The 20,592-nt window shown below is 37.6% G+C and overlaps 1 protein-coding gene and 1 pseudogene across 1 annotated transcript in view; both read left to right on the top strand.

The window, feature by feature from the left end:
- ITFG1 (integrin alpha FG-GAP repeat containing 1) overlaps nucleotides 1–20,592 on the top strand; it is a 294,435-nt gene that overhangs the window by 258,983 nt on the left and 14,860 nt on the right. The gene's annotated exons all lie outside the window — the stretch shown is intronic.
- On the top strand, nucleotides 15,860–17,963 carry LOC136158659 (craniofacial development protein 2 pseudogene; annotated as a pseudogene).

Genomic DNA, 20,592 nt, shown 5'->3' with positions numbered 1-20,592 from the left:
TCGCACCGTGACTAATGGACTCCACATGCCACAACCGGAGAGTCTGTGCACCACAAAGATCCTGCATGCCACAACGAAGATCTCGCATGCCACAGCTAAGACCCAATGCAGCCAAGCAAATATTTTTAGAAATTGTCATTATAATTATGTATGTTTTCTGAGAATGGGGGGTATGTATACAGTAAATTGCACAGAGATAGTGGTTTGCTGTATGAAGATTTTTTATTGTTATTCAAAAAATATTTATTGAACATACAAGTACAGCCTATAATCCTAGATACTTTTAAAAGTATGAAATATAGTCAGGGGCTTCCCTGGTGGCTCAGTGGTGGAGAGTCCGCCTGCCAGTGCAGAGGACACAGGTTTGGTCCCTGGTCTGGGAACATCCCACATGCAATGGAGCAACTCAGCCCGTGCACCACAGCTATCAAGTCTGTGCTCTAGAGCAAAGGAGCTACAATTATGGAGCGCACCTGCCAAAACCACTAAAGCCTGTGCACCCTGAGCCCCTCAGCAAGAGAAGCCACTACAATGAGAAGCCCACAAGAGAGTAGCTCCCACTCACCAAAACTAGAGAAAAGCCTGTGCAGGAGCAAAGACCCAGCACAGCCAAAAATAAATAAAAGATTCACAATTCACATTAAAATATATATATAGTCATTATCCTCAAAAAGTCTATAGTTTATTTTGGAAGTAAAATCAAGAAAAAATAAGATGATTAAGTACAAATGAAAGATGAAATATTTGTAGAAGACTAATAACTTTCTGGAAGATGACTGACTTCAGTATTCACAGACCTCTTCTATGAGACTTAGGTGTCTAGAGTGAAATAATGAGAAAGGACTACAATTCCATATCATTACCTACAAAACTTCCTAGAAATCTGATATTCTTCTCCTTATTTGCCTGAATAACTTAAGATGAGACTTTGCCAGCTGCTGTGAATGTGCAAAAATATTAAGACATGGTTACTTTATATTTCAAATATCAGGAATGTTATATTTCAAGAACTAGACATATGTTTTAAACTATCTTCTTAAATAGTAATTACAAAGCAATAAGCATCAAATTAGTGACAACAATAAGTGTGATAGGAACTCAAAGAAGGAAGAGGCCATTGTAGACTGATTTACAGGTGACATTTTTATGAAGGAAATCATTTGAAGGATTGGTGTATAATATGGATAGCACTAGAAAAAGTCAAAACATGAAAACCATAACTTTATTAGTGAAAGTGAAAGTCACTCAGTCTTGTCCAACTCTTTGTAACTCCATGGACTGTATACAGTCCATGGAATTCTCCAGGCCAGAATACTGGAGTGGGTAACTGTCCCTTCTCCAGGGGATCTTTCCAACCCAGGGATCGAACCCAGGTCTCCCACATTGCAGGTGGATTCTTTACTAGCTGAGCTGCCAGGGAAGCACAGGAATACTGGAGTGGATAGCCTATCCCTTCTCCAGTAGATCTTCCCGACCCAGAAATCAAACTGGAGTCTCCTGCATTGCAGGTGGATTCTTTATTAGGAGTGACACAAAAAGAATTTTGTCAATCAGTAAAGAAAATCTTATTCTCTTTGTTAAAATCTGTTTTGTACACACAAAAGCTATAGTATCTTTGAATATTTCCTTTTTATTTTCATAAGTGTATTGAGGAAAAACGTCTAGATAGATGTTCCCTCTGGTTTTATTTAGTTGCTTCAGTGTTTTTGTGTAAACTTGGCAATGACCTGGAACTTAGTTCAGTCATTGGTCTTTACACAAAATATTTATTATTTTAAAATTTAATTCAGTGAGCAGTTTACTAACCATTATGATATATTTTACTTAAATGTGTATGTTTATAAAAAGTATCAATTTAGAATATGAATGGGAGAAGGCAATGGCAACCCACTCCAGTACTCTTGCCTGGAAAATCCCATGGACAGAGGAGCCTGGTGGGCTGCAGTCCATGGGGTCGCAAGGAGTTGGACACAACTGAGCAACTTCACTTTCACTTTTCACTTTCATGCACTGGAGAAGGAAATGGCAACCCACTGCAGTGTTCTTGCCTGGAGAATCCCAGGGATGGCAGAGCCTGGTGGGCTGATTTCAAGACTTTATATTGTTTTAAAAATCAATGAACAATGTAAAATAGACCTGATTGCCCATTTCCTAAAATATATTTTATAGTGAAAGAGAAAGAAAAAAAGTGAATGAAAAATCTCCATTTAACAAGTATAGTATTGGAGACCTCTGGTTTCTGGACCAACATGTAAAGAGCTTAGAAATCATACTCCAATCCTCCCCTTCCACCTCACCCACCCCCCTACCACCCACCCCCACCTGCCAAAAGATGACCAAAATGAAAATCAGTAACTCTTGTTAGATCCATTAGAGAATTGAAGATATGGGGCAAACCCTGCCCCCACACTGAAAGACAGACCAATGCATAGAATGGCAGCTTATCAGAGCAGAAGCCACAGCTAGGACCACCCACAGGCAGGAACACTTCAAGTGTAATCCTGGAGACTCAATTTGTGAGGTTAAAAAATCCTGCCCTTGGGGACCCAAACTTTAATGATTTTTACCTCAGTGAGCCACACAACGTTCTCAGGGTCAATATCTAAGAAAAATTCCCTTGTGCTTCTGTCAGGAGAAAGAGAAAATTGTTGTTGTACAGTTATTAAGTCGTGTCTGACTCTGCGACCCCATGGGCTTCAGCATGCCAGGCTTCCCTGTTCTTCACTGTCACCTGGAGTTTGCTCAAACTCATGCCCGTTGACTCGGTGATGCCATCCAACCATCTCATCCTCTGTCGCCCCCTTCTCCTCCGGTCCTCAACCTTTTCCAGCATCAGTCTTTTCCAGTGATTCAGCTCTTCACATCAGGTGGCCAAAGTACTGGAGCTTCAGCTTCTGCATCAGTCCTTCCAGTGAATATTCCTAGTTGATTTCCTTTAGGAATAATTGGTTTGATCTCCTTGCTGTCCAAGGGACTCTCAAGAATCTACTTTAGCATCACAGTTGAAAAGAGTCAATTCTCGGCACTCAGCCGTGTTTATGGTCAAACTCTCACATCCATATGTGACTACTGGAAAAACCATAGTTTTGACCCTATGGACCTTTGTCAGCAAAGTGATATCTCTGCTTTTTAATACACTGTCTAGATTTATCATAGCTTTTTTCCCTAGGAGCAAGCTGCTTTTAATGTCATGGCTATAGTCACCATCTGCAGTGATTTTGGAGTCCAAAAAATTAAGTCTGTTGCTGTTTCCATTTATTCCCCATCTGTTTGCCATAAAAGGAGGTAACCAGATGCCATGATCTTGGTTTTCTGAATGTAAGAGGTTCTTTAGTTCCTCTTCACTTTCTACCATTAGGCTGGCATTACCTGCATATATGAGGTTGTTGATATCTCTCCCAGCAGTCTTGATTCCAGCTTGTGCTTCATTTAGCCCAGGATTTTGCATGATGTACTCTGAATATAAGTTAAATAAACAAGGTGGCTTTATACAGCCTTGTTGTACTCCTTCCCAATTTTGAACCGGTCCATTGTTCCATGTCCAATTCTATCTGTTGCTTCTTGATTCGCAGGTTTCTCAGGAGGCAGGTAAGGTGGTCCAGTATTCCCATCTCTTGAAGAATTTTCCACAGTTTGTTGTGATCCAGACAGTCAAAGGCTTTAAAGTAGTCAATGAAGCAGAAGTAGATGTGTTTTTGGAATTCCCTTGCTTTTTCTATGACCCAGCAGATGTTGGAAATTTGATCTCTGGTTCTTCTGCCTTTTCTAAATCCAGTTTGTACATCTGGAAGTTCTTGGTTTATGTACTGTTGAGGCCTAGCTTGAAGGATTTTGAGCTTTTCCTTGCTAGCATGTGAAATGAGTGCAACTGTACAGTAGTTTGAACATTCTTTGGCATTCCCTTTTTTGGGACTGGAATAAAAACTAACCTTTTCCAGTCCTGTGGCCACTGCTGAGTTTTCCAAATTTGCTGGGATATTGAGTACAGTGCTTTAACAGCATCATCTTTTAGATTTTGAAATAGCTCACCTGGAATTCCGTCACCTCCACTAGCTTTGTTCATAGTAATGCTTCCTAAGGCCAACTTGACTTCACTCTCTAGGATGTCTTGCTCTAGGTGAGTGACCACACCATCATGGTTATCTGGGTCATGAAGATCTTTATTGCATAGTTCTACTGTGTATTCTTACCATCTCTTCTTAATATCTTCTGCTTCTGTGAAGTCCTTGCCGTTTCTGTCATTTATTGTGCACATCATTGCTTGAAATGTTCCCTTGGTATCTCCAGTTTTCTTGAAGAGATCTCTAGTCTTTCCCATTCTTTTGTTTTCCTTTATTTCTTTGCATTGTTCATTTAAGAAGGTTTTCTTAACTCTCCTTGCTATTCTCTGGAACTCTGCATTCAGTTGGGTGTATCTTTCCCTTTCTCCTTTGCCTTTTGCTTCTCTTCTTTTCTGAGCTATTTGTAAGGCCTCCTCAGACAACCAGTTTGCCTTTTTGCATTGCTTTTTCTTTGGATGGTTTTGGTCACCATCTCCTGTACTATGTTATAAATCTCCATCCATAGTTCTTCAGGCACTCTGTCTACCAGATCTAATCCCTTGAATCTATTCGTCAGCTCTACTGTATAATCATAAGGGATTTAATTTACGTCATACCTGAAAGGTCTGGGATTCCCTGGTGGCCCAGATGGTAAAGAATCTGCCAGCTATACGGGAGACCCGAGTTCCATCCCTGGGTCAGGAAGATCCCCTGGAAAAGGAAATGGCAACCCACTCAGGTATTCTTGCCTGGAAAATCCCATGGACAGAGGAGCCTGATGGGCTACAGTCCATGGGGTCGCAGAGTTGAACAAAACTGAGTGGCTTCACTTTCACTTGCATACCTGAATGGTCTAGTGGTTTTCCCTATTGTCTTCAATTTAAGCCTGAATAAGGGGGAAAATAAACATTTTCAAATATTCCCAGAGCTACTGTTCTCGAGGGCCTGCCCTCGAGGGAAATTATTTTACCAAAATGTAAGCAACTTTGTTTTTAACCAGAGCCTAATTGACTTGATGGAAATGAAATATCCAGCTCGAGCCCTCTCCAGTCTTCCTGCCTCACCTATGAGGATGGATTGGGGGTGGAGAAGCACTTACGAAAGTCACAGCCCAGGGTCACAGACCCACTGAAAACTGAGACCTTATCACAGGGCTGGAGAGCACTTCCCCTCCCTTTATATCTCACCACCACATCAGTCAGTCTCCTGTATAACAACACAGGATTACAGCCGAGCAAGGTAAAGGAAACCCAAAAATAAAAGAAGAAACAATAACAAGGACAGGAGAGGAAATTTTAGCCTCTGACACCTACAGTTACAGGAACCAGTAAATGCAATGCAATTCATAGCCAGGTAAACAAAAACTAAAGGCCTGTTTATCTTAGTTCTTTTTGCTCAAAACATCAGCTCCAGCTTTCAACAGAAAATTTCAGGACATGCTAAAAGGCAAAAGAAAAAAAACAAAACTGTACTTTGAATAGACAAAGAAAACATTAGAACCAGACTCAGTTATGACAGATTTTGTAATTATAAGGCTAGGAATTTAAGGTAATATGATTAATATCCTAAGGGCTCAAATGAAAAAAAAAAAAAAATTGAAATGCTAGAAAGCAAAAGCACCATAACAGAAATGAAGAATGATTTGATTGGCTCAACAGCAGCTTGGACATGGTCAAGGATAGAATCAGTGAGCTCAAAGATGTGAATAGAAACTTCCCAAACTAAAAAGAAAGTGAAAAAGGAATACAAAATATAGTATGTCTTAATGAATATTGAGGTACGAATTGCTACACTGATGGCCACAATGACTCATAATAGTCTTGTTCCACATTCACTCTGCTTAACCAAGGGGACATCAGCAAACATGACACAAATAGAGCCTTGGTAAGCTCTTAGACTTTGAGACCTACCTTTTTAGAATGCTGCCTGAAGTCTGCCCAGTCTAGTCACCTTAAGAATGAAAGATAGTAAAGAGAGATGCCTACTCAGGCATTCCAAGTGACCTACCAGCTTAATGCAACCATGTAAGTCCGGCCAATCCACAGAATCATGAGAAATAAAATGGTTAGGGTTGTAAGCCACTAAACTTTGAGTTGACTTGTTATACAATAATAAATAATCACTAAAAATAATGTATTCTATTTGCTTAAGAGCCAAATATGAAAGAATTTACAGAAATGGACCTATCAACATTTTGAAAAAGGTACGTTTAGAAAGTACAGTAAATACTAGTACATTTGAATAGACTGTAAAAGGAAAGAAGTATGGAAAAGGAGAAAATGAAAGCTTAAGAGTTTAAGAGAACATGGTTACTGATATTCACAATTTTAATCACATCCTCTAGGGAAAAAGTACATGTGAAATAAGTGACTTTAGTAAAGGAAAATTTATAAGGTATTTTTGGGTTTTGTGTCTACTGATAGCCAAGAATTGCATCTACCTCTCTCCAAGTTGACTAACATGTGACATCTACCTACTCTAATAAACTTTTACTTTTAAATCACATTTCATTATATATAACCTATCTTGCGATTTGAAACTAAAACATGGCTGCCTCTCACCTTTGGTTTATAAAGTAGTCATGTGTCTTTTATCCCTATATCAGAACTAAACAGTTTTACTTCCTTCTGGTTTTTATCACCACCAAAAACCAGCTTATGGCAAAACTCTGTGGCCTGTTGGTTTGCCTCTCAAAGGGGTATAGATCTCCAACTTGAAAAACAAAATGCACTAAAGCACAAGTCAAGCTATTCCCACTTAGGTCATTTATACCACATCGTACACTTTGGAAATCAGAGTTCTGTCTTTTTAATCCAGAGAATGATAGCTGAAATATAATAGCACATAATCTCAGGAAGGTTTACCTCCTTTATACAACTCTGTAAAGGAACACAGACCTTTAAATTAGACCTCTACAGGCAATAACACCGAATGCAGTTCAGTTTTATGAGAGCTGTGGATATATTTTATTGTTTCCCTTTGTATTCTTTTTTCATGCATTGACAATGATGTTTACGTGCATTAGGTTCTAGAAAAGCAGTTATCAAAATCAAACTACTCAGTTACTTAAGAAGCTAATGAACCATTAATTCCACTCTTAAGTATATTCCCAAGAGTCTAAAATATATGTCACACAAAAATTTCTACATGTATATTCATAGCATAATATTTGTATTCATAATAGTCAAAAAGTCTAATAAACAAACCAAATGTCCATGAACTAATAAATGAATAAACAAAATGTGGCATATCAGTACAATGGAAAATTATTCCATTAAAGACATGAAACATGCTATAACCTGGATGAACCTTGTAAAACATTATTCTAAGTGAAAGAAACCAGATACGAAAGGCTTCATATTACATGATTCTATTTATATTAAATGTCTAGAAAAGGCAAATCTGTAGAAATAGAAAGGAACTGACAGTGTGGGGTACCAAGAACTGAGCTGGAGAAGAAAAGGGAAGTGACTGCTAATGGGTACAGGGTTCCTTTTTGGAGTGATAAAATGTTCTGGAACTAGTGGTGACAGTTGTACAACCTTGTAACTAGAGAAAAAACCACTGAATTGTGTACTTTGAATTGGTGAACTATAAAGTACATGTGAACTATGTATCAGTTTAACAAAAGAAAAGGAAGGAGAATACTCACATTCTAAATTTATAATTGGAAAGCAGGATGACAGGTAAAGCTTGAATCAGGGTTTTAGTCTTCCTCATTTATTCCAAAAGAGAAATCAAAAACTTCTATGAAAAACTGGTGTTACGGTGTTTTTCAGGAGCTAATATCAAGTTGAAATTCAGCCTAAGAAAAAAACAGAAAACATGAGGAATGAATAATCAAAATAACAAGTAACATTAGTATAGTGTTTTGCAGTTTTTAAAGCACTTTATATACATTAAAAGTAAGTTCTGATGTAGTAATTACCTTATAAAACCTGTTCAGTAGGTGGTATTGTAATTCTAATTTTATAGATGAGGAAACATTCAAGTTATATTTTTCTGTTATATCTTTAAGCACTGCCAAGTCAAGATTTGCCTTTTTCATCTCTGTTAAAGGCCTACAATGTACATTCAACAAATGTTAAGGTGAATGAATAAACAGATAAATTAAGACTTAGAGAAGGCAAGGAACTTTCTAAAGATCAACCAAAGCAGGGTCCCCTACCTTCTTATATTCAAATCCTGTGTGCTTTCCATCATATCACATCACAGGTCTCCTGTGTTAAGGAACATATTTGTTCAAGTTCCAACCTTTAAGCAGTTATTTTAATTCAAAGCCAAAATGGAGGTCTTCAACAGCAATCATTTGTATGGCATATTACTAAACGTCATGAAAAACTAAACAGTTGTACACATTATATTTTGTTATTTACTACCAAATTATATATTTGTTATTTACTTCAGGTAAGTAAAGCAGACATTTACCAGATGCCTGATATATGTCAGCTACTATGTGGGCCCTGGTAATGGGGCATTCAGTTCAGTTCAGTTGCTCAGTCATGTCCAACTCTTTGTGACCCCATGGACTGCAGCATACCAGGTTTCTCTGTCTATCACCAACTCCTGAAACTTGCTCAAACTCATGTCCATCGAGTTGGTGATGCCATCCAACCATCTCATCCTCTGTCATTCCTTTCTCCTCCTGCCTTCAATCCTTCATAGCATCAGGGTCTTTTCAAAGGAGTCAGTTCTTCGCATCAGGTAGCCAAGGTATTGGAGCTTCAACTTCAGCATTAGTCCTTCCAATGAATATTCAGGACTGATTTCCTTTAGGATGGACTGGTTTGATCTCCCTGCATTCCAAGGGACTCTCAAGAGTCTTCTCCAACACCAAAGTTCAAAAGCATCAGTTGTTCAGTGCTCAGCTTTCTTTATGGTCCAACTCTCACATCCATACATGACTACTTGAAAACCTTCAGCAAAGTAATGTCTCTGCTATTTAATATGCTGTCTAGGATCATCATAGCTTTTCTTCCAAGAAGCAAGCATCTTTTCATTTCATGGCTGCAGTCACCATCTGCAGTGATTTGGGAGCCCAAGAAAATAAAGTCTGTCACTATCTCCATTGTTTTCCCATCTATTTGCCATGAAGTGATGGGACCAGATGCCATGATCTTAGTTTTTTGAATGTTGAGTTTTAAGCCAGCTTTTTTACTCTCCTCTGTGGAATGGGGCATAGAAATGAGGAAGTCACTAGATTGGAAACACCTAAGCACCTGTTCTTTTTATTTTTTTTTTCTTTGTTATTTTTTAAATAATGAAAGTATGGTAATACATTTTCAGGAGATTTGGAAAATATAGAACAAAGTTACATATAGTTTCACTAATCAAGGTTTTTAGTTGCAGTTTCAATATCAAACTCTCAAAAATTAACAGAATGAATATACAGAAAAGTAGAAAGATATAGTAGGCCTGAAAAGTACCATGAACCAATTCAACATAATTAAGACTTCTACAGCTTTCACACAACAGTAGGATGCAAATTCTATTCAAGTTCCCATAGACTATAAACTAGGGGACACTGGAATGTATCCAGGGACATAAAACAAGGTGCCGAAATGTGATGGTCTAAAGGTACTGAAATCATACAGAGTCTGTCCAGTTATCATTGTGGAATTATGTTAGAAATCAGTATCAAAAGATATTTGAAAATAGCCTCAGTATTTTTAAGTACAATGTGACATTTACCAAGAGAGATCTTTGACTTAGCCATTGAAAGCCTCAATAAAGTTAGAAGACTGAAAAAAACACAGAAGGTGATGGAAGAGAAGAAAGCATTTTATCAAAATGTGAAATTAATATCAAAGATACTTTTTTAAAACCCAGGTATTTGTAAATTAAATGTCCACTTTTAAATGATGGGTTTATCTAAGAAGCCAGAGCAAGGAAAATTAGAAAATATTTGTAACAAATTAAAAACGGAAAAGAGAATTTACCAGAATTTGTTGCATGCAGCTGAAGCTGCTCAATGCAATTAAATACCATTTGAAATCTTGAATAAGGTATGAAAATAAATAATGAACTCTAGCATAAAATTTTGTGAAACTTGAATAAAATCTATACTTTAATAATACTGTTTCACATGTTAGTTTACTTTTTTTTTACAACATAGTATTTCTCCATATTCTCAGAATTGGACTAGAAGTTTCAAGCCTCATTCAAAATTTTTTTTAAAAACCACTAAAATAACAAACCTTCTAGGCTTTCAGCAGGAATATTAGATGCCAAAATACATGGAACTATGTCAAAGTTTTGAGTGAATATAAATTAGAAATCTAGCATTCTATTCATTCTAAGTCAAACAAGTGGAATTCTAAATGTCATAAATTTTTTAAACTAGACAAAAATTCATTAAGTTTTCTAAAATATACATACTATTTATGTATATGTGTGTATACAGAAGCTTTTCTACTATGATTGATAAAGACCTAAGTACCTGTTCTTATGGAGCTATTTTCAGTCTAGTAAGAGATTCTTCTACATGTTTCATCACTTTATCTTTGTCAGTTATCTAGAAGCTGGGTTCAGAAATAAGTCAGAATACTCCAAAGGATAGTCAATGGATTCCTTTACTCTCCATTAAAAGCCCCTCATTGGCTACAAGGAAAAGAAGCCAACCATTATTTTAAGAAATTTTCCATAAATTGCTATAATACTGACTTCTGAAATCCAGGAATTCAGCATTTAGGCATGTAGCTTCATGAATTCTCCATGCAGTGTTTACTTATTAAAAATACAGGCTCGCTCTTCTGGATCTACATTCAAGAGCGCCTAGTAACACCACATACTATTTAAAGATCTTAACTACTTTCTATACATGGATTATGCCTGTTTATGAAGACAGATTATTTCTTATTTTTAGAATGATTACTAACTAGGACTGTTAAAAACCAAAGAGTATTTATACAGTTACATTAAATTAACATGTGTCTTAGATTTATAATTTGATCACAAATTGGTTAAGGTGCTTCTCCAGTCGACAGACTATCTGATATATAGCAGGTGCTTAATATCTATAGAACAAACAAGGTAATTAATTAATCACAAACCTTAATAAGTAAGTGATTAGTAAGAATCCATTTACACTCTAAACTAGGTTTTCTAAAATTAAAAAAAAAAAATTGTCTTAGTCATATAAACCAGTAGAAGATTTTACCATCAAGCAGAAAACTGCTTCATTTATGTTTTCTGTGTGAGTTGCCATACATTTAATTTAAATCAATGAATTTTAAGACAGAAATAAGAAGACAAGCTATGATTTAGTAAATGTTTTAAATGTCAAGTGTCTGTAGCCAAATTTTAAAATTAAACACCAATATTTTTATTATTCTCAGTCAAAAATTTTTTGGCTTCTCCTTCCAAAGCTATTCTGTCCTCTTTTCTCCCCACTTCTGAATTCTGGTGTCACATTACAATATGATGTTAAGAAGCACATGTAAGTTTAGCTTGTTAACAATAAGTAGCCTTTCTTATTACTATGTTCTATATATAGGAATTAGCTGTCTCTCCCTAAAACTGACTAAACACTTCAGCAATGAATTTAAATATTCAAAATCATCACAGTTTTAATACATTTTTGTTGTTCTTTTTTGTTTTTTTTTATATTTTTTAAATACATTTTATCAGTTTTCTTTGACTGTTATTCTATCTTTGTAGATAATTTATTATTTAAAAAGTAGTCATCTGTATATTACTGGAAATCATCCTATTATAACAGCTATGGTATTTTAAATTGTCCAGAAATTTGGGGCATGGGGTCTCAGATCAACTCAAATATTTTTTTAAGCCACAAAGGTCACCTTAGATTTTGTAATTAATTTCAGAATTAGAATATATATATATATATATATATGTAACATCTGACATAGAGATTCTTTTCTGTAAAGTTCACATATAAGTTATTTGAAACTTTTAAAATTAAAATATCAGAAAAAAGATTATATTATCATAGTAGATTATAAATAATTTCATTGCTAGACTTTTTCTGGCTAGGATATCTTGATTTGATTAACATTTACAAATGCCATGTTGACTGGAATGACTATGTTGAAAATGTTACAGATTTCCAGATCATATCCTAGGACCCCACAAATATAGAGATACAAACAGTAAAAAAAAATGAACAATGGGCATTGGTGGTGGAGGGGGTGTTATTCTGTCATTAGAAGTCCTTTTTATAGAGCAGTAAGGCAAATACCATGCTTTTCTTCCAAATGAATAAAAGGATCACAGGTAATGATAAAGAGTGTGGAATTTGGAATTAAGCTGCCAAAGTGAAAATCTCAGCTCCACCATTTACTAACTATGAACTTTTGATCCAAACATTTGACCTCTTGATTTCCTCACAATAAAGATAATTGATACTGTAAATGCTTTTTATGTATTATTATAAGTTGTTCAAAATTCTTATTTATAACTGATACTTTACCTTTAAGTAGACTATCTTTCTGTACTGATGTCTATGTGGTGTAAATTGATACAGTATTTTTGAATCAGAATATTTTACAAATCTCAGATCTGACACATCTGGAAGGTAAAAGTTCTTTCATTTATTCCTTCATTCATTGAACAAATATGTACTGAGTGCCTAATATATGATAGACCAATTCTAGACTCTTTATGGAGGTTAATAAAACAGATCAATTTCTTGACCCTCATGGAGATTACATTCTAGTAGGTGAAAAGATGCAATAAATGATATAAATAAATAATTATGATAAGTTACTTCATACGATGTAATGGTTAAGAGGTGATAACTACTGTGGGAGGAATAAAGCAGGGTAAGAAGGATAGAGGAGTCATCAGATTTATGTATGGTGGTCAGAATGGGCTTTGAGAAAATGTCATTTGAACAAAGATTTGAAGACTAAGGGAAACACACATGGTTATTTTGAAGAATATTCCAGGTAGAGGAAAAAGCCAGAGCAGAAGCCCTAAGGTATTCCTGGAATCTCCAAGGAACAGTGAGTGAAGAGACCCATGTCTTGGAGTAGAATGAAAGCAGGGGTTTAAGGAGTAGAAAATGAAATCTCAGTTAAATGAGGGAATGTAAACTAAGTGAAACAGTAGAGTATAGGAAGAACAACAGCTAAAACAGGGAAACTCATCAGAAAACTATTAAAAATAATTCTGGTTAGAAATGATGGTGCCTTTGACCAAGGTAATAACCATGGAGGTAGAAATAAGTGTTTGGATTGTGGATGTTTGGGGATTGTGTATGGATCAGTGGTAAAGAATCTGCCTACAATGCAGGAGCTGCAGGAGACTTGGGTTCTATCCCTAAGGTCGGGAAGACCTCCTAGAGGAGGGCGTGGCAACCCACTCCAGTATTCCTGCCTGGAGAATCCCACAGACAGAGGAGCCTGGAGAGCTACAGTCAGTAGAGTCAAAAAGAGTCTGGCATGACTGAGCACGCATACACAGTGTTTTTAAAACATGGAAGTAAGAGATATTGACCTTAAAATATGGAATAATAGATTGGATATAAGAACTTAAGAGTTCAAGGATTGTAATTCTAAGCTGGCGTTATAAATCTGGGAGTGTTAGGGACTGACCTAAGTTAAGTTGGCCACACAAACTCTTTGGTTCTTTTTGAGGTAAGTTTAGTCAAGGAATTCATTGTCACCAACAATTAGCAGCAACTTTCCTTACATGAAACAAAATCTCAAACCAATTTTGTGCAAATAAAGATGTTAAATATAGATTCATTGCCAAGTGAACACAAAATTGTTGACATAATCTTTTACATTACCTTGGATGAATGGTTCACTCATGGCAGATGAGACTATATATATTAGTGAAATTAAAAAATATTTGGAGAAGAATGAATGACAACAAATGTAGCATACCAAAATTTAAGGGATGCTGCAAAAACAGTAAATACTCAGAATTTTATGACTGTAGAACTATGGTAAAAACAAGGAAGATCACCAAGTCAACAACCTAACTTTAGACTTTAAGGAACTTGAAAAAGAAGAGCAGACTAAACCTAGAGCCAGTAAAAGAAAGGAAACAATAAAGATTCAAGCAGAGATAAATGAAATAAAGTGAAAATCAGTAGAGAGAATCACAGAAATCAAAAGTTCATTTTTTGGAAAACCAACAAAGTTGAAACTCTAGCTAGGCTGAATAAGAAGGAAAAAAGACACAAATGAACAAGGGGACATTACTACCAACCTTGCAAAAATTGAAAGGATTATAAGTGAAACCATGAACAAATTAATACATCAACAAATTAATTTAGATGAAGTGGGGAAAAAAGTTAACACACACTCATTGGAAGGACTGATGCTGAAGCTGAAACTCCAATACTCTGGCCACCTGATGTGAAGAACTGACTCATTTGAAAAGCCCCTGATGCTGGGAAAGATTGAAGGCAGAAGGAGAAGGGGAGGACAGATGATGAGATGATTGGATGGTATCACCGACTCAATGAATGGACATGAGTTTGAGTAAGCTCTGGGAGCTGGTGATGGACAGGGAGGCCTGGCGTGCTGCAGTCCATGGAGTCACAAAGAGTCAGACTCGACTGAGCAACTGAACTGAACTGATGCCTATATTGACTCAGAAAGAAGTAGAAAAATCTCAACAGACCTAAAACCAGTAAATAAACTGAATCAGTAATCAGAAGCCCACCAAACAGAAAAATCAAGGATCAGATGACTTACTGGTGAATTCTTCAAAGCATAAAAGAAAAATTAGCATGAATCCCACCCACACTCTTCCAAGAACTAGAAAAGGAGGGAACATTTCCTAACACATTCTATGAGACTGGTATTACATACATACCAAGCCAAATAAAGATGCCACAATAAAACAAAAACTACAGACCAGTATTGTGCATGAATATTGATGTAAAAATCTTCAGCAAAATGCTTACACGCCAAGTCTAACAGGACATTATAATAAGCTGACCAGTTTGTCCCAGGAATGCAAAGGTTGTTCACGTAAGAAAAATCAGTTAATCCATCCCAGTTGTAGAACTGAGGGGAAAAAAACAAATGATCCTCTCATGTGTTTCATAGGAAAACCATTTAACAAAATTCAGTACCTTTTGATTTAAAAAAAAAAAAAAAAACACAGAAAACTAGGAATAGATGAGAACTTTCCTATCTTTCATAAATGAAAGGTCATTTATGAAAAACCCACAGCTGACATCATCCTCATTGGTAAAAACCAGAAAGTACTCCCCCTAAGATTAAGAACAAGACAAGGATGGCCACCTTCACTACTGCTATTCAACTTTGACTGGAATTCCTGGATAGAGAAATTAGGTGAGAAAAAAAAAGCATCCAAATTAGATAACAAAAAGTGAAACTTTTTTCACTTTTTGCAGATACTATGATTCTGTATAGAAAACCTCTTAGCATGCACACACAAGAAAAACCTCCAGAGCTAATAAATGTATTCTGCAAAATTGTGGGGTAAAAGGTCAACATCCCTAAATTAGCTGTGATACTATAACCCAGTGAGCAATTCAAAATGGAAATCTTTTTAAATTGTTCAATTTACATCAACTCCAGAAGAATAAAATACCTAAGGATAAATTTAACCAAGGAAGTGAAAGACTTATACACTGAAAACTAAAACATTGCTGAAAGAAATTAAATAAGACCTAATAAATGGAAAGACATCCCATGTTCATGGATTAAAAGACTTAATAATGTTACGATAGTCATATTCTCCAAAGTGCTCTATATATCCAGTGCAGTCCTTATCAAAATTCCAGTGATCATTTTTGCAGAAATGGAAAAGGCAAAGTTCAAACTCATAAAGAATAGCAAAGGGCCCTGAAAAGTCAAAACAATATTAAGGAAAACAAAGGAGAGGAGCTTATACTCTCCAAGTTTAAAACTTACTTAATCAACTGTGTTGTGCTGGCATAAATGTAGACATATAGACCACTGGAATACAATTGAGAATCCAAAAATAAACCCAAACATCTGTGGACAGTTAACTTTAACAACAATGGTGCCAAAGGACCATTAAATGGATATGATGCCAAGGCAGGTAAAAACCATGTAACATGGTAGGCGCTGAGAGAGGGCATCAGAGGGCATACAGACATAAACCAAAATCACAGACAACTAGCCAATCTGATCACACAGACCACAGCCTTGTCTAACTCAGTGAAACTAAGCCATGCTGTGTGGGGCCACCCAAGATGGACGAGTCATGGTGGAGAGGTCTGACAGAATGTGGTCCACTGGAGAAGGGAGTGGCAAACCACTTCAGTATTCCTGCCTTGAGAACCCCATGAACAGTATGAAAAGGCAAAAAGGTAGAATACTGAAAGATGAATTCCCCGGGTTGGTAGGTGCCCAATATGCTACTGGAGATCAGTGGAGAAATAACTCCAGAAGAATGAAGGGATGGAGCCAAAGCAAAAACAACACCCAGTTGTGGATATGACTGGTGATAGAAGCAAGGTCCAATGCTGTAAAGAGCAATATTGCATAGGAGCCTGGAATGTTAGGTCCGTGAATCAAGGCAAATTGGAAGTGGTCAAACAGGAAATGGCAAGAGTGAACATCGACATTCTAGGAATCAGCAAACTAAGATGGACTAGAATGGGTGAATTTAACTCAGATGACCATTATATCTATTACTGTGGGCAGGAATCCCTTAGAAGAAATGGAGTAGCCATCATAGTCAACAAAAGAGGCCAAAATGCAGTACTTGTATGCAATCTCAAAAATGATAGAATTATCTCTGTTCATTTCCAAGGCAAACCATTCAATATCACAGTAATCCAAGTTTATGCCCCGACCCAGTAACGCTGAAGAAACTGAAGTTGAATGGTTCTATGAAGATCTACAAGACCTTCTAGAACTAACACCCAAAAAAGATGTCCTTTTCATTATATGGGACTGGAATGCAAAAGTAGGAAGTCAAGAAACACCTGGAATAACAAGCAAATTTGGCCTTGGAAGCAGGGCACAGGCTAATAGAGTTTTGCCAAGAGAACGCACTGGTCATAGCAAACATCCTCTTCCAAGAACACAAGAGAAGATTCTACACATGGACATCACCAGATGGTCAGCACTGAAATCAGCTTGATTATATTCTTTGCAGCCAAAGATGGAGACGCTCTATACAGTGGGCAAAAACAAGACTGGGAGCTAACTGTGGCTCAGATCATGAACTCCTTATTGCCAAATTCAGACGTAAATTGAAGAAAGTGGGGGAAACCACTAGACCATTCAGGTATGACGTAAATCAAATCCCTAGAGTGCCTAATGAACTAGGACGGAGCTTCATGACATTGTACAGAACAGAAATCAAGACCATACCCAAGAAAAAGAAATGCAAAAAAGGCAAAATGGCTGTCTGAGGAGGCCTTACAAATAGCTGTGAAAAGAAGAGAAGCAAAAAGCAAAGGAGAAAAGGAAAGATATACCCATTTGAATGCAGAGTTCCAAAGACTAGCAGGGAAAGATAAAAAAGCCTTCCTCAGCAATCAGTGCAAAGAAACAGAGGAAAATAGAATGGGAAAGACTAGAGATCTCTTCAAGAAGATTAGATATACCAAGGGAACATTTCAGGCAAAGATGGGTTTGATAAAGGACAGAAATGGTATGGACCTAACAAAAGCAAACGATATTAAGAAGAGGTGGCAAGAATACACAGAAGAACTGTAGAAAAAAGATCTTCACAACCCAGATAATCATGATGGTGTGGTCACTCACCTAGAGCCAGACATCCTGGAATGTGAAGTCAAGTGGGCCTTAGGAAGCATCACTATGAACAAAGCTAGTGGAGGTGATGGGATTCCAGTTGAGCTATTTCAAATCCTAAAAGATGATGCTGTGAAAGTGCTGCAGTCAATATGCCAGCAAATTTGGAAAACTCAGCAGTGGCCACAGGACTGGAAAAGGTCAGTTTTCAGTCCAATCCCAAATAAAGGCAATGCCAAAGAATGCTCAGACTGCTGCACAATTGCACTCATCTCACATGCTAGTAAAGTAATGCTTAAAATTTTCCAAGCCAGGCTTCAGCAGTACATGAACTGTGAACTTCCAGATATTCAAGCTGGTTTTAGAAAAGGCAGAGGAAACAGAGATTAAATTGCCAACATCCATTGGATCATCAAAAGAGCAAGAGAGTTCCAGGAAAACATCTACTTCTGCTTTATTGACTATGCCAAAGCCTTTGACTGTGTGGATCACAACACACTGTGGAAAATTCTGAAGATGGGAATACCAGACCACCTGACCTGCCTCTTGAGAAATCTGTATGCAGGTCAGGAAGCAACAGTTAGAACTGGACATGGAACACCACACTGGTTCCAAATAGGAAAAGGTGTATGTCAAGGCTGTATATTGTCCCCCTGCTTATTTAACTTATATGCAGAGTACATCATGAGAAATGCTGGGCTGGAAGAAGCACAAGCTGGAATCAAGATTGCTGGAAGAAATATCAATAACCTCAGATATGCAGGTGACACCACCCTTAATGGCAGAAAGCGAAGAAGAACTAAAGAGCCTCTTGATGAAAATGAAAGAGGAGAGTGAAAAAGTTGGCTTAAAGCTCAACATTCAGAAAACTAAGATCATGGCATCCGGTCCCATCACTTCATGGCAAATACATGGGGAAACAGTGGCTGACTTTATTTTTTAGGGCTCCAAAAACACTGCAGATGCTGATTGCAGCCATGAAATTAAAAGACTCTTACTCCTTGGAAGCAAAGTTATGACCAACCTAGACAGCATATTAAAAAGCAGAGCCATTACTTTGTCAAAAAAGGTCCTTCTAATCAAGGCTATGGTTTTTCCAGTAGTCATATATGGATGTGACAGTTGGACTATAAAGAAAGCTGAGCGCCAAAGAATTGATGCTTTTGAACTGTGGTGATGGAGAAGACTCTTGAGAGTCCCTTGGACTGCAAGGAGTTCAAAGCAGTCAATCCTAAAGATCAGTCCTGGGTGTTCATTGGAAGGACTGATGTTGAAGCTGAAACTCCAGTACTTTGGCCACCTGATGCGAAGAGCTGACTCATTTGAAAAGATCCTGATGGTGGGAAAGATTGAGGCCAGGAGGAGAAGTGGGGGAGAAGGGGATGACAGAGGATGATATGTTTAGATGGCATGACCGACTCAGTGGACATGAGTTTGGGTAAACACGGGAGCTGGTGATAGACAGGGAGGCCTGGCGTGCGGTGGCTCATGGGGTTGCAAGAATGAGACACAACTGAGCGACTGAACTGAACTGATGCCAAGGCACCATTAAATGGATATGATGCAATCTCAAAATGTAGAATGGTCTCAGTGCCATTCATCATCACAGTAATCCATTTCCCTAACCACTGATGCCAAAGACAGTGACACTAACTGGTTCTATAAAGACCTACAACACCTTCTAGAACAAGCACTAAAAATAGATGTCCTTTTCATCATAAGGGATTGCAATGCAGAAGTAGGAAGTCAAGAGATACCTAGAGTAACAGGTGAGTTTGGCCTTAGAGTACAAAATTAAGTAGGGCAAAGGCTAACAGTTTTCCCACAAGAACACACTGATCATAACAAACATCCTTTTCCTCCAACTCATGAGACGATTCTACGCATGGACATCACCAGATGGGCAGTACAGAAATCAGATTGATTATATTCTTTGTAGCCGAAGATGGAAAAACTCTATACAGTCAGCAAGAACAAGACCTGGACCTGACTGTGGCTCAGATCATGTGTTCCTTATTGCAGAATTCAGGCTTAAATTCAAGAAATCAGGGGAAACCACTAGGCCTTCAGGTATGACCTAAATCAAATCTCTTATGATTTTTCAGTGGAGATGATGAATAGATTGATGGGATTAGATCTGGTAGACAGAGTGACTGAAGAACTATGGATGGAGGTATGTACACTATATAGGAGGCAGTGACCAAAACCACCCCAAAGAAAAAGGAATGCAAGAGGGCCAAGTGGTTGTCTGGTGGGGGCTTTACAGATAGCTGAGGAAAGAAGAAATGTGAAAGGCAAGGGAGAAAGGGAAAGATACAGCCTACTCAATGCTTGGGAAAGCCCAAAATGGTGAAGTAGAAGGACATGTGCTTATCTTTCCCTTCAAGAACAAAATCGCAAGTAGCTATTGAACAGCCATCAACAGAAGGACGTTGGAACCCACCATAAAAAATGCCCCACATCCAAGAACGGAGAAGCCGCAACAAGGTGGAAGGTGGGGGTACATTCATGTTAAAGTCAAATTCCATACCCATCGGGTGCGTGAGCCACAAACTGGAGGACAATAATACCAAAGAAGTTCTCACACAATTGCGATGGTTCTAGACACCACATCAGACTTCCCAACCTAGGGATCTGCCAAACAGACTGGGAATCCCCAGGAAATCTGTCTTTGAAGGCCAGCAGGATTTAATTACAGAACTTACCTAGGACTGGGGGGAAAGAGAGACTCTTGGAGGGCACAAACCAAACTTTGTGTGTCCCAGTACCGAAGAGAAAGGAGCAGTGATGCCACAGGAGAATGAAACAGACCTGTTTGTGAGTGTTTGAGGGTCTCTTGCAGAGGCATGTGCTGGCAGTAGTCTGCCACAGGG

The sequence above is a fragment of the Muntiacus reevesi genome, chromosome 2 (assembly GCF_963930625.1).
Source record: "Muntiacus reevesi chromosome 2, mMunRee1.1, whole genome shotgun sequence".
Classification (NCBI taxonomy): domain Eukaryota; kingdom Metazoa; phylum Chordata; class Mammalia; order Artiodactyla; family Cervidae; genus Muntiacus; species Muntiacus reevesi.
This window is presented reverse-complemented; position numbering and strand designations above follow the sequence as displayed.